This window comes from Canis aureus, chromosome X (assembly GCF_053574225.1).
Source record: "Canis aureus isolate CA01 chromosome X, VMU_Caureus_v.1.0, whole genome shotgun sequence".
In the NCBI taxonomy this organism is placed as follows: Eukaryota; Metazoa; Chordata; class Mammalia; order Carnivora; family Canidae; genus Canis; species Canis aureus.
The window spans coordinates 72,178,502-72,192,409 of NC_135649.1; positions in this window are offsets into that span (position 1 = coordinate 72,178,502).

A 13,908-nucleotide genomic window follows, 5' to 3' on the forward strand; every position below is an offset into this window, starting at 1 on the left:
CTTGGCAGAGCCCCACAGAGGATTGTTCTCATAGCTATTCCAATGAGTGGGGATAGAAGCAGGAAAGTGGAAGAGAGGGAGAAAGGAACAATGGAGGGAGTTGAGCCAAGTATTAGAAAACCTAAATGATTCAGAGAGGGACAGCTTTCACCTGACTGAGATCAAAGACACTTTCTACTTCAGTGCAGGAAATTGTGAAGATGGGGAGCTGGTAATAGGTGACCTCTCAGTTGCATTGAGCATCCTTGTAGCTGCCATCTCCTCTCCACTTCCATGTGAGAATAGTCTAATTTTGGTCATTTTTCCATTTCCCTGTCATCCATACTATGCTCAATCTGGCAGGGGTCACCAGACCAGACCCTTGCTCCACTTGTCTAATGGAAGAGCCAGTTGGCCCAAGGCCCAGACCACCCAGCAGCAAAGGGTAAGTGGTGCTATAATCTTGAGATTTGCTGTGTCTACCCTCTTGTGGCCAACAGGAGAGAGTCAGAGCTGCATTAAATTCACTTAGCACCTATTGAGATACCTCAATGACAACATTGTGAAATTATGTTCAGTTTGCGGAAGGGAAACTGAGGGTCATAGAGACAAAGTGACATCCACCATAGTCATCTGGTGATAATTTTAGGCATGTCTGATTATGATGAAAACTACTAGGAGTCTTAAAATAGAAGGATATATATGGAAATAAAACATTAGGAAATCTTTCCCATCCCTTTTCTTTTCAACACTTGGCTCCCTAAAACCTTATTCATAAACTCCTCTTTGACCAGAGTTTTGGTGGCTAAAATCAGGGCCTCTTGCACTAAGAAGGACAAATTTTTGAGGGGTGCCTGGATGGCTTAGTTGGTAAAGCATCCAACTCTTGATTTTGGCTCAGGTCATGATCTCAGAGTTGTGAGATCGAGCCCTGTGGGGCAGGGGACAGAGGGAAGCAGGTACTGGGCACAGGGCATGGAGCCTGCTTAAGTTTCTCTCTCTGCCCTTCCTCCCCTCTCTCCCTCTCAAAAAAAAAAAAAGACAAATTCTCTCCTTGTGGTGACCCACATGTATTCACTCTGAAAGAGAATTCAACCCAAACTTCTGGCTATAATGACATTAAAGTCTGCTTTCTCATTTCCTCTGTCTTTAGTTCATTGTTGAGGATAACTCCCTCTTCCCCTCATCTTTAAAGAAACATATTTCCTTCCAGGATGTTTGGATGCCAGCACCAGGATTGTGGCTACAACTGCCCCCAACCTCGAGGCAGTTCTTCCACCTCTGATTTGTACACTATTTTCTCGAGTCACCATGCCCACTGTTTTTCCCAGTTCATGTCTTTCCCGGACACACCTGCTCCACTCTATTTCACATTCTGTTCTCATCTCATTTCTGCTTTAACCAGCATAGTCTTTTCTCCTAAGTTCACTTTTCAGCCTTTCTCACTGGAGTTCTCTGTCCAGTTTCCTTCTTGGGATCCCCAGTTGTCTACCCTCACTCTGTTAGTATCAAAATGTAGTATTGTATAAAAATCATGAACCTTGATATGAAATAATCTGATTAAAACCCAATTCAACCAGAAAAAAAAAAAAACAAAATGTGAGTGCCCCTGTGTATATTCATTTCTCTTCCTTCTTTTCCTTCTAGGCAACACTTACTCCTTAAATGCTGGTATGATCAGGGTACTTCTGCCAGTCAGCCCAGCAGGGACTCTTGGCTAAGAATACGGCTCAATAGCTCCATTATATTTGTTAGACACTTCTGTGTTTTCACTGAATATACCAAAATACTAAATTTGCATCCAAAAGGGCTCATTATGCAAACCATCATGGAGGGAGAGGAAGCCTACTTCTGCTGCCTTGGGACACTGAAAACAGACATAACAGGGAGCTGGGGCCTCCTGTGACTGACTCTCAGATCATAATGCAAGTGGGTGGGTAGCAATTACTGCAGTAAGAGGTGTGTGTTGGAATTATTATGCCTCAAAATGAAATATTTGTATGACATTTTTCTGTCATTTCCAATAAAATTAAGAGCTTTGGCGTCTAAATGCTATAACCTTCAAAAGATACAGTCTGAGCACTGCAGTGTTTGTCTATGCACCAGAATAAAGCTTATAAATTAGAATCTGTCAGTCAGAGTTCCCCATGGAAAGGTTATGCTGTACCTGAAAAATGTGTACTACCTAATTAATTCCATTCTGGATTGTAGCTGTAGAAGTAAGATAATGTGATGGGGGAGACCAGGCTTGGGCCTTCATTTTAAGGCTAAACTCTGATTTTTTTCATGACTCAGTTATAAGAATTCCAGGGGCCTTAAGTCCTTGGTAACATGGGCCTAGTGGAGAGAAAATCGCCTAGGGGAAGACTATCCCGACTGTAAGTGGATATAAGTAGCCCATCCAGGGCAGGATGAGGCAAGGAAGAATTGGGGCTACTTTATCACTCACATGATTAGTAATATGAGATTTGGTTATGGAAGAGAGGCACATGAGTGGAACCTGCCCCTAAAGGAGTAAAGCTGAAGTGGGAGGTGGCGAAGAGCCCCAGGACTAGAGCTACATGAAACAGGATAACCAGGCAGGAAACCAAGCTTATGCACTGGATAAGCATGAAGTGAGGGAATAGAATATTGAAGCTTAAGGGCTACAAAGATGCTTATGTCTCACTCCTAACTCACCAAGTGTCATTCAATTAGCAGCAAAGAACACTGGCGGAAGCAGTAGACACAATATAGTAACCCAATGCCAGGTACCAGGTCTGAAGAATATAACTTCTTTCCAGACTGCATTGACTGAAAGGTACAAAAATTCTAAGATTCTCTCCACTTTGATTAAGACAGGCTCAGGGTCTGTGGCAGGAAAATGTCTGAGAAAGATGTCAAGAGTGTAGCAAATTTGGGTGGAAAATTGGACAAGTGGAGAGCTAGGACTTATAACCAGCTGGATATTTTCTATCTTCCAACACTTTCTGACACCTACCCTCCACTCCTACTCTTAATTTCAAACTCTAGGGATAGGAGTTAATCACTCCCAGCCTGGTACAGTAATAATAGCATGGACATTGGAACCAGAAACAAATCTTAATTCTAGCAATTTTAGTCATGCCTCCTTTTCTACCCCAAACCTCAATTTTCTGTTCAATTTTCTCATCTGTAAAATGGGAATAATATTCCCTTCTTTCTTTGCAAATTTGTTGTGAAGAGTCAATAAAATTATGCATAATGAAATCAAGCATAATATCTGATACAGTTGGTGGTCTATAAATACTTGTTGAATTGGAATATTTAAGGCAAATTTTGGATCTATTTGATCTACACACTGACCTTAAAACAATTCAAAACTAACTACATCCTCTGACTGACTTACTTTGCTTACCATTACACTCTCTAGCTCCATCCATGTTTTTGTAAATGGCAAGATTTCTTCCTTTTATGGCTGAATAATATTCCATTGTGTATCTGTACCACATCTTTATTCATTCATCAGTTGATGGACACTTGGGCTTCTTCCATAATTTGGCTATTGTAAATAATGTTACTATATTATGAAGGTGTGGAATGACTATATTGTCCCCCTGAAAATTATACTACATTGTATGTTAACTAACTGGAATTTAATAAAAAACTTTTAAAAAATAAATAATGCTGCTATAGACATGGGAGTGCATGTATCCCTTTGATTTAGTGTTTTTGTATTGGGGGGTAAATACCCAGTAGCGGGATTACTGGATTGTAGGGTAGTTCTATTTTTAACTTTTTCTATAGGATTTCACTTATATGTGGAATTTAAGAAAGAAAATAAACAAAGGGGAAAAAAAGAGAGAGAGAGAAACCAAGAAACAGACTCAGCCATAGAGAACTCTAGTTACCAGAGTTGAGGTGAGTGGAGGCAATGGGTAATATAGGTAATGGGGACTAAGAAGGTACTGTCATGATTAGCCCTGGGTTGTTGAATCACTATATTGTATACCTGAAACTAATATCACTCTGTATGATATTTAAATTACTGGAATTTAAAATAAAATAACAATAATAATAATAAATCTAACTGTGTTATTTGGATTATTTTGTACTGGTACTTAGTAGAAATTAGCCAGAGCTTAAAGGAGAGCTCAGAGATGAAGATTAGGGAAAGGGAGAGAGAGAGAGAGAGAGAGAGAGAGAGAGAGACTGAGATTTGAGAGACTGAAAGAAACTCAACTGGGAAAAAGGAATGGAGCATAGAAATGAGAAAGAATAAGAGCATCAGGAGAAGGGAAAGCAATAGAGAGAGAGAAAGAAAAGACAGATAGAATAAGAGAAGAAAGAGAAGGGTATGAGGTAGAAAAAGCAACAGAGAGAGGGGACAGAGATAGGAAGAGAGAGACAAAAAAAGAGACAAAATGAGAAAGAAAGGTAAAGAAAATAAATGAGGGCTTGGAATTAACCAAATTAAGTTACCATTAACTGGGCATAGTTGTCATGTGACTCAGAAATTCCACTCTGACGTATCCACCCAAAAGAAATGAAAACAGATGTCCAGGCAAAATCTTGTGCATGAATGTTAATAGTAGTAATAGTAGTATTCATAATAGCTAGAACATATAAACAACCCAATTGTTCATCGAATGATGGATGGATAAACAAAATGTAGTATGTCCATACAATGGAATATTATTTAGCAATAAAAATAATTGCTAGATCATGGATGAAACTTGAAAGCAGTAGGCTGAGTGAAAGAAGTCAGTCACAAAGGACAAATACTTTAAAATTCCATTTACATGGAATGTCCAGAACAGGCAAATCTGTAGAGACAGAAAGTAGATTAATGGTTGCGTAGGGCTGAGAGAAGTAGGTATGGAGAGACTGGAGGGTGAGAGGCTAAGAGATATGGGGTTTCCTTTTGGAGTAATTAAAGTATTTTATAGTTGACTATTAATGGATGCATAACTCAATAAATATAATTAAAGTTACAGAATTATACTCTTTAAATGAATGAAATGTGTGGTATTATATCTTAATAAAACTATTGAAAAAGGAAAACCAAAATCAGGTAGCAGGTTGGATTTTGCCCAAGGGCTATAATTTTTCTGGCTCCTGACCTAGCACATGGACCATTTTCAAAAGTGCTCTATATGTGCTTGAAAAGAATATGCATTCTCCAGTGTTGGGTCTAAAGTTCCATATATGAAAGAAAAAAAAAGCTTGTTTAATTTTTCTGTTCAAATCTATACACTTACCTTTTTTTTGTCTTCTTAATCTATCAATTCCTGAGTGAAATATGTTAAAATCTCCCCGTATAATATAAAGTCTGTTAACTTTTTCCTTAAACAACATGGGTTTGAACTGCATAAGTATATTATATATGGGCTTTTTACTTATATGTGGATTATAATCCTGTAAAAATATTTTCCCTTCCTTACGATTTTCTTGGCATTTTATTTTCTCTAGCTTACTTTATTGTAAGAATACAGCATATAATACATACAATATATAAAATATGTGTGAATCTGTTCATGTTTATCAGTAAGGCTTCTGGTCAACAATAGGCTATTAGTAGCTAAGCTTTGGGGGAGTCAAAAGTTATATGTGAATTTTCAACAGCATAGAGGGGCAGTACCCCTATCCCCTGCATTGTTCAACAGTCAGTTTTAGTTTCACATTTTGCATTATATACTTTGAGACTTGGTTATGAGAAGCATACACATTTAAAATAATGTTATCTTCCTGATAAACTGGACATTCTATCATCACAAATTTATTATATATTTACAGTAATGCTTTTGTCATAGGTTTATTTTGTTGGTTATTAATATAAACAGAAAAGCTTTCTTTAGTTGGTATTTGCCTAGTATATATATTTCCATTCTTTGACATTCAAACTTTGGTTATTTTAACAATATTATGTGGATACTTAATAAAGTCTAAAGTTAGTGAGCAAAATTCAACATCCATTCATGACAAAAACTCTTAACAATTCTTATATGAAAGATGTAGGAGGAATGTACCTGAACATAAAAAAGGCTTATATGACAAGTCTACAGCTAACATCATACTCAATGCTGAAAGGTTAAAAGTTTTTCCTCTAAAATCAGGGACAAGACAAGGGGTACCCATTCTCACCACTCTTATTCTCACTACCACTCAACTTAGTACTAAAAGTCCTCACTAGAGCAATCAGGCAAGAACAAGAAATAAAGGCATCTGAATTAGAAGCAAAGAAGTAAAATTATCTCTCTTTGCAGATGATACAATTTTAAATAGAGAAATTCCTAGAGACTCCACCAAAAATCTGTTACATCTAATTCATGAATTCATTAAAGTTTCAGAGTAGAAAATTAACATTCAAAAATGTGTTTCTATATGCTAACAAAGAATTATATGAAAAAGAAATAAGAAAATTATCCCATTTCCAATAGCATCAAAAACAATAAAATACTTAGCAATAAATTTAACCAAGGAAGTGAAAGATATCTACATTAAAAACTACAAGAAAGGTACGCCTGGGAGGCTCAGTGATTGAGAATCTGCCTTTGGCTCAGGGCATGATCCCAGGGTCCTGGGATTGAGTCCTGTATCAGGCTCCCTGCAAGGAGCCTGGTTCTCCCTCTGCCTATGTTTCTGCTTTTCTCTGTGTCTCTCATGAATAAAACAAAAACAAACAAACAAAAAACCTACAAGACATTAGTGAAAGAAATTTAAGAAGACATAAATAAATGGAAAGGTATCTCATGTCCATGGGTTGGAAGAATTAATGTTAAAATGTCCATACTACCCAAAGCCATCTATAGACTAAATTCAATATAATCTCTATCAATGGCATTTTTTTTTACGGAAGTAGAAAAAAACAATCCTAAAACTTATATGAAATTTTAAAAAGACCAGAAACAGCCAAAGCAATCCTGAGAAAGGAGAACAATGCAGGAGGCATCACACTTCTTGATTTCAAGCTATATTATAGAGCTATAATAATCAAAACAGGCAGTATTGTACTGGCATAAAAACAGACACACAGACCAATGGAACAGAATTGAGAATGCAGAAATAAATCCATGCATATACAGTAGACTAATATTTGACAGAGGAGCCAAGAAATACTTAATGGAGAAAAGACAATCTCTTCAATAAATGGTGCTGGAATAATTGGATATTGACATGTAAAAGAATGAAACTAGACCACTATCTTACACTGCTCACAAAAATTAACTTGAGATGTATTAAATACTTAAACATAAGATTATAAACAGTAAAACTCCTAGAAGAAAACATAAGAAAAAAGCTCCTTGACATTGGTTATGGCAATGATATTTTAGATACAACACCTGAGGCAAAAGGAACAAAATAAAAAATAAAAAAAAATGGGAACTACATCAAACTAAAAAGCTTCTGCACAGCAAAAGAAATAAGGAACAAATAAAAAGGCAACCCATGGAATAAAAAATGTATTTTTAAACCATATATCTGATAAGGGGTTAATATCCAAAATGTATAAAGAACACTACAACTCCATAGCAACAAATAAATGAACAAAACCCAAAAAAGCCCCCAAATAATCTGTTAAAAATGGGCCAATGACCTGAATAGACATTTTTTTCCTAAGAAAATGTACAAATGTCCAACAACAAGTACACGAAAAAGTGCTGAACTCCATTAATCATTAGGGAAATGCAAGTCAAAACCACAATAAGATATCACTTCATTTTAATACCTGTTAGAATAGCTATCATCAAAGACAGGTAAAACAAATGCTGACAAGAATGCAGAGATAAGAGAACTCTTCTGTATTGGTGGGGTTATTTGGTATAGCCACTATGGAAAACAGTATGGGGATTCTTAAAAAAATTCAAAATAGAACTACCATATGATCTAGTAATTGCACTACTGGAACATATCTGAAGGAAACAAAATTCTCTGTTGAAGAGATATCTGAATCCCCACGTTCATAGCAGCATTATTTACAATACTTAAGACTTGGAAACAACCTAAGTGTCCACTAACAGATTAATGGATAAAATGTTATATACATATGAGTCTGTATTTTATTGTCTTTCAATACTACACTATGGGTAATTTGTTTGCATATCTCTCATTTTCCTAATTCTCTCTTCAGTTATATTTGATTCTACTACCTATGTTTTAGTTCTAGAGATTCTATTTTATTCTTTTTCACATTTTGAAAAATTTGGCTTGGTTGTTCTGCATAGTTTCTTGCTCCTTGCTTATATTTCAAGCATTTTATAAATATCTTTAATCACTTTAAATGAAGTTAACTTTATATTTTATTTGTGATGGTTCTACATTCTTTGGTCTGTAGGTCTCATTCTTTTTTTTTTTAAGACTTAATTTTTATTTATTCATGAGAGACAGAGAGAGGCGGAGACCTAGGCAGAAGGAGAAGCAAGCTCCCTGCCGGGAACCTGATGCAGGACTCAGTCCTAGGACCCTGGGACTATGCCCTGAGCCAAAGGTAGACGCTCAACCACTGAGCCGCCCAGGTGTGCCTGTGGGTTTGATTCTGATGCTTATTGTTTTTATGGACTTTTTCAGGGTATCTTATTTTGTGTGTGCGTGTGTGTAACTTTTGACCATGAGATGCTCTTTTTCTTTGGACCATTATATATAGGAATTTTTGAGCCCTGAATGTATTCTTTCAGGGGATTTGCCTTTGTCATCACCTGTGGGAACTGCTGATCTGAGATCTCAGCTTCTAGTTTTTCAGACTTCATACATGTTGAATTAGGATTACAAAACTCTATGTGGACCACCTATGGCTACACATTCTCATGAGAGGTTTATTTTTCTTCTTCACCCAGTGCCAAGATCAAGTGAGGCAAGTTTTCTAGCTATCTCCTTTTGTGAGACAGATTAATTTTTCTTTACTTTTACATTGAGGGTATACCCCTTTAGGGTACCAGCCTTATATGGAGTTTTCCTATAACATTTCCCATCTTGGGCAAGTCCTAGTGTTTCTCTCCTTTTTCTCTCACCTCTTATAGTCATCAATACAGAAATTCAGTCTTCTCAGGGTAACATTTGGCTTTGACACTCATTTACCTCCAGAATTTCTGCTTTCATTTCTTTCTGGCTGTGGATTCTTTACTATCACACTAGTTAAAATATTACTATTATTCTTTAAAGTTTTTATCCAAATTTGAGTTAGTTAACATTCAGTGTATTATTCGTTTCTCTGACCTGCCTGCCACCACAGGATGTTGTGAGGTTCATATGAGATCATAAGTTCTGTGAATTGAAATGCTGCCAAGGATTTCTATGGCTTCCCTTTAAACTTGAGGTAAAGGTACAAACTCTTTAACACATAGGCCTTCATTGGCTTTGCTTGTGCCTCCACTCTTCCTTGGTCTCTCACAGCCACAACCTTCTTCCAACTTTTCCCTCAGGCTAAACTATTTGTAGTTTCACTAACAAGGCTGCTGCTATCTCTTGCCTTAAGAATACATTTTTCTCTACCCTCAGGCCCATCTTCATTCAACTTGGGTCATAGCCTAGGCTGCTCTAAGAAGGCTTCCAATTAGACCTTCCCACTACTCCATGAGAGGCATTTTTTCTTCTGTACCCCAACAGAACCTTGAACTTCCCTCACCACAGTACCCATTACATTATATTACAATCGTCTGTGTTTTTGTCTCTCTCACTATTCTGGAAGCTCCATGAGGACAGAAACCATGTCTCTCTTACTCCTGTGTAGGATACATAATGGTTGTACAAATAGTTTGTGAATAAATGAAAGAACAAGTGAATGAGGGAATAATTGGATATTGTGCCTCTGTGAAGAATCCTTGCAGTCTTTTGAGGTGGTGAGGTTCTTTCAGAAGTTTCATACCCACTCTTAGCCCTATGTATAAGCATCAAAAGGCCTTAAGGCCTTACTTCCTTTGGGGACAAGTGTCATGATCCAGGTGGCAGGTGATGTGCCTCTCGCAGCATCTGCTGCTCTGCTGGCCTATTTTGATCTGAGATTCAAAGTGCCCAATGGGGATTGGGAAGGGTACGGCTATTTGCATAGAGTCTGGCTTAAGTTGACTTTCTTGGTACAGTTTTCCTGGTTGGCAGCCAGTCCAAGTTTCCCAAATGGCCTTGTCCTTGCTTGAAGTACCCTGGGGAAGTAGTTGAAGGAAGAAGGGAAGTTGTGGCATGAAGAAATGGTGGCAGGAGATTCTGAGAATTTGAATCATCTGCATCTGCCTGTTAACTCAGAAACCTATTTTGTCATATTTTGTCATTTAAAATTTTTCTCGTGGCTTCTACAGTTACTTCTCCAGCTTTCCCAATAATTCTCTCCTTTTCTCGTCCCACCCTCAACAATGGCATGAAGAAAACCTCTTGGAGTGGATGGTAGGTGAAGTACGTGCCATGGTTGGAATAGAGATCCCTGAACTGTATACATGGGAAAAACAGATGAGAAGCAGAGGCTCTCTCATCAGGGGTCTGAACCAGTGTGCAAAGGGATGGTAAAGATTCTCAGGTGCCCTGCCACCCAGGCATGCTGCCTGCAGGCATATGAAGAGACGGTAAGCTGGGTGTTTTAGGGCTTGTAACCTTGCCAAGGGTCCTAATTCGCAATAACATTCAATAATTTTTTGGCCTGGCCTCATGTGAAGAATGTTTGGGCTAGTTGCTAAAACCCCTTCTAGTTTTAAAAGGCAGCAATTATCAATGAAAGGTAGCTTAATCTTGTCTGAGGGACGGATGTGAGAAGGCTGGAAGTTAGATGTGATAAGTTAAAGCCCCAGACTGGCCTGGCCTAAGGCACTTAATAGGCTGTAAACTCACTGAAAGCATGGACTGTGGCTTACTTAACTCCTAAGTATCTCTGCTACTTATGAGATCATCTACATGGTAAACAAATTGTTTCACTTTTGAGCCCTTTCCCGATCAATCAAGGGGTTGACAGCATCTGTAACACAGGACTCAAATGTTGTTTTGACCCTCTTCTCTCCAGGTGTTCATTAACTTTTTGTTGAGTACAAATATGGGGATTTTAGTTCCCAAACTATGTCTCTTGGGGATAATGAAGAGCCATTCCTTTCCCCTTTTATGTCATGATTAACAAAGGTGTTACTACTGTAGTTTGCAATAAGCACAATTTCGATATTGGAAGGGGCTTCCCATTTCATTCAGTCTTATTCTACATTTTTAGATACACTCATTTCATAGATGAGAAAACTAAGATCTGGAAAAGGGCAAAGAGTTGCTCAGTACCATATAGCAAGTAAATCAGCAGGTCAGAATCCTATCTATACACTAGCTATATGACTATGAGCAAGTCATATATTGGACCATATATTGGAACCTCTGGGCTCCCTTTAGTACACCAAATATCCTTGTTCCCCTGACCTCTGTGTTCTGCTATCCCTTGGAAAATGTATGGTGGAAGCTAACAACCTTGTTACTTTAGGCAGGAACTGAGTGGTTAATAAAACCAAGTAGGGTGGCTGTTAGACCACTCTCTGTGGGTACAAAAGAAGAGTACCAAACAATGGTGGTCAGAGGGGTCTTATAGAGGCAGGCTCTGACACACATAACCAACCCACAAGCATACACATTCTCTATTACTTAGACACACACATCAGCAAAATCTCTTGTTTTCTTCTTCTCTCCATCAAGCACTGTTCAGGAATAATTTGAGAAAGCTATCCACTCTGAGGTGGCCAATGACAAATATATCTCAACTTGGGATCCTGTTCAGGGGTTCTCACATTTTAATAGGGAACAAAGCAAGAGCAATAGTCTCACCAGCTGGGTCACACACATTCTCAGTGAATCCCTAGCCTGGGCCCATTGAGAGACATGGTGACAATCCCTGTTCTAGGGAGGACACTGAGGCACAGGGAGCTTTCATATTATTCCTTAATGCATCTGTCACACCTCATTGATGGTCTATATCTTAAGCTCAGAAATTCAACCTGGGATCTCATTTTGGTATCCAAGCTGGGAGGAGACAGGAGGCCACCTTGCCTAAACCCTTAAAAACATCAAAGAGAGCTGGTTCAGATTTTACTTGGGTGGTCAAGGACGATAGAGCTCTGGAAAAACAGTGAGAATATGAACATGCCCATTCCTTATCTGAAGCTTGGCAAGAACTGGGCAGTGAAGCTCCCAATCATTTTATGTTCCCATAAGGATGAAGATGAGGGTTAACAGCTGGGTTTTGTGTGTATTTCCACTGGTTGACAAGCTCAGGGTTTGATGCAAGGTTGTAATGGGTCATCAGGGTCCGTTTGTGCTTTCTTAGCCCAGACTCTTTGATATTTTGGTGGTCTCAGTTCAACTTATTCTAGGGCCAACTCAGGGCATATTTATAACCCTTGTGCAAAGATTTTTTAAAATATGTGAAAATCAACATAGCATAAAAGGCCACTGGGCATGGTACCAACTCTTGACTTCAATAAAGACAGCCAATAAAAAAGAGCTAATTAAAAATCTCTGATGACATTCCCCTGAAATTTTAGATGGTTTTATGTTTTAACAAATTAACAGTAATGATAAGAGGACATTAGCAGCTTTTCTTGAGTCTCTTTGTTAATAATAACTTGAGCCTGCAGCCACAACAGGGGCCGTGGCCAAGTTTTAACTGGCAGACCAGCAAGCCAGTATTTTACAAATGGATATTATTTCTGAAAGCAGAGACAGAGACAAACCCAGAGTCACACATGTATTCCAACAAACAAGTTTCTGCCATTTTTAATTGTATTTAGAGCCACAAAAGATTCCAAGATTACAAAAAAAGAACAGAGCACTAGAGCTTGGGGCTGGTCCTGCTACCCAGTGGAGGCCAAATGCCGCTCTAAGAACCAGTCAAAAGAACTTTTTAAGCCCCATCAGAACTTTCAAGCAAAATTAATGTTTCTTTTTAAAAACATCTTTATATGATGCTTTCTTTTTTTCTTTATTTTTTTCCCTCAACATTGAAAATTAATTCTTACATCTGGTTACATTGTCTGCTCCCTCTTGCTGCCAAATTAATCTCAAGGACAGCACAAGAATGTCACATCTGAGGCACTCCCTAATCAACGTTCCAGTCTAGGGGAAAGCAGAAAGGTGTCACTGAACGGTGAGGGGACTCTTTTGTTAGCTTGGGTTATCCCAGTGGTGGCTACTTTCAGCACCTGAGGAGCTTATGGGACAGGACAATCCCACAGGCACTTCACTGCAGGACAGTTAGCACCAAGGGCTAAGGTTGGGAAAGACTGCAGGCCTGGCCTGCCTGCAGTGCAGGGGAACAGAGTCCCAAAATGTAAAGCAGCAGCCAGGGAGGGCACCACCCGGGCAGCAACAACATTAGGAACTTCTTTCCTTTGGGGTATGTGTGTGTTTCAGTTTTTGGGGGCCCATGGAATCTGCAGCCATGAGATAGACAGCCTCATCAATTAGTACATGTGGGGACTGTTCTAGCCTAGCAGGACTACTCAGTCCATAGCTTTGCATTTAATTCCATAAAAGGCTAAGAGACAAGTGAGGTAAAGAAAGGGTTCAGTACCCCCACTATACTGAATTGGGGCTGGTAACCCATCAATGCATATTACCTACTTTCTGGCTACATCAAATGGGGATAAATCAAAACTGTGCCAAGGCTGCTTTTCCCTTTAAAATGATGTCTACCTGCTAAATGGGGAAAACTTATCACTAATTTCTGGGGGAAGGAACATTCCAAGTGGCTTGGTACCTCAGCTTAAGCATCTGAAAAGCAGGAGTGACTAATGTAGAGTTTTCTGCCTTCACCTAGAAATGGTTTATGGTTGGGAGGCTCTGGGCAGCAGACCCCAGTGTCAGTTTCTTAATTGAAGCCAAACATCCCTACCCAGGGGCAGAGATGGACCTGCATCTACAGAGATACAACTTCTAGTAAGTACACTGACAGTTTTGTAACAGATAAAAACATATTTTCATTGTCAAAATCTTTACAGAACATATCCAAAACCAAAATTAGAG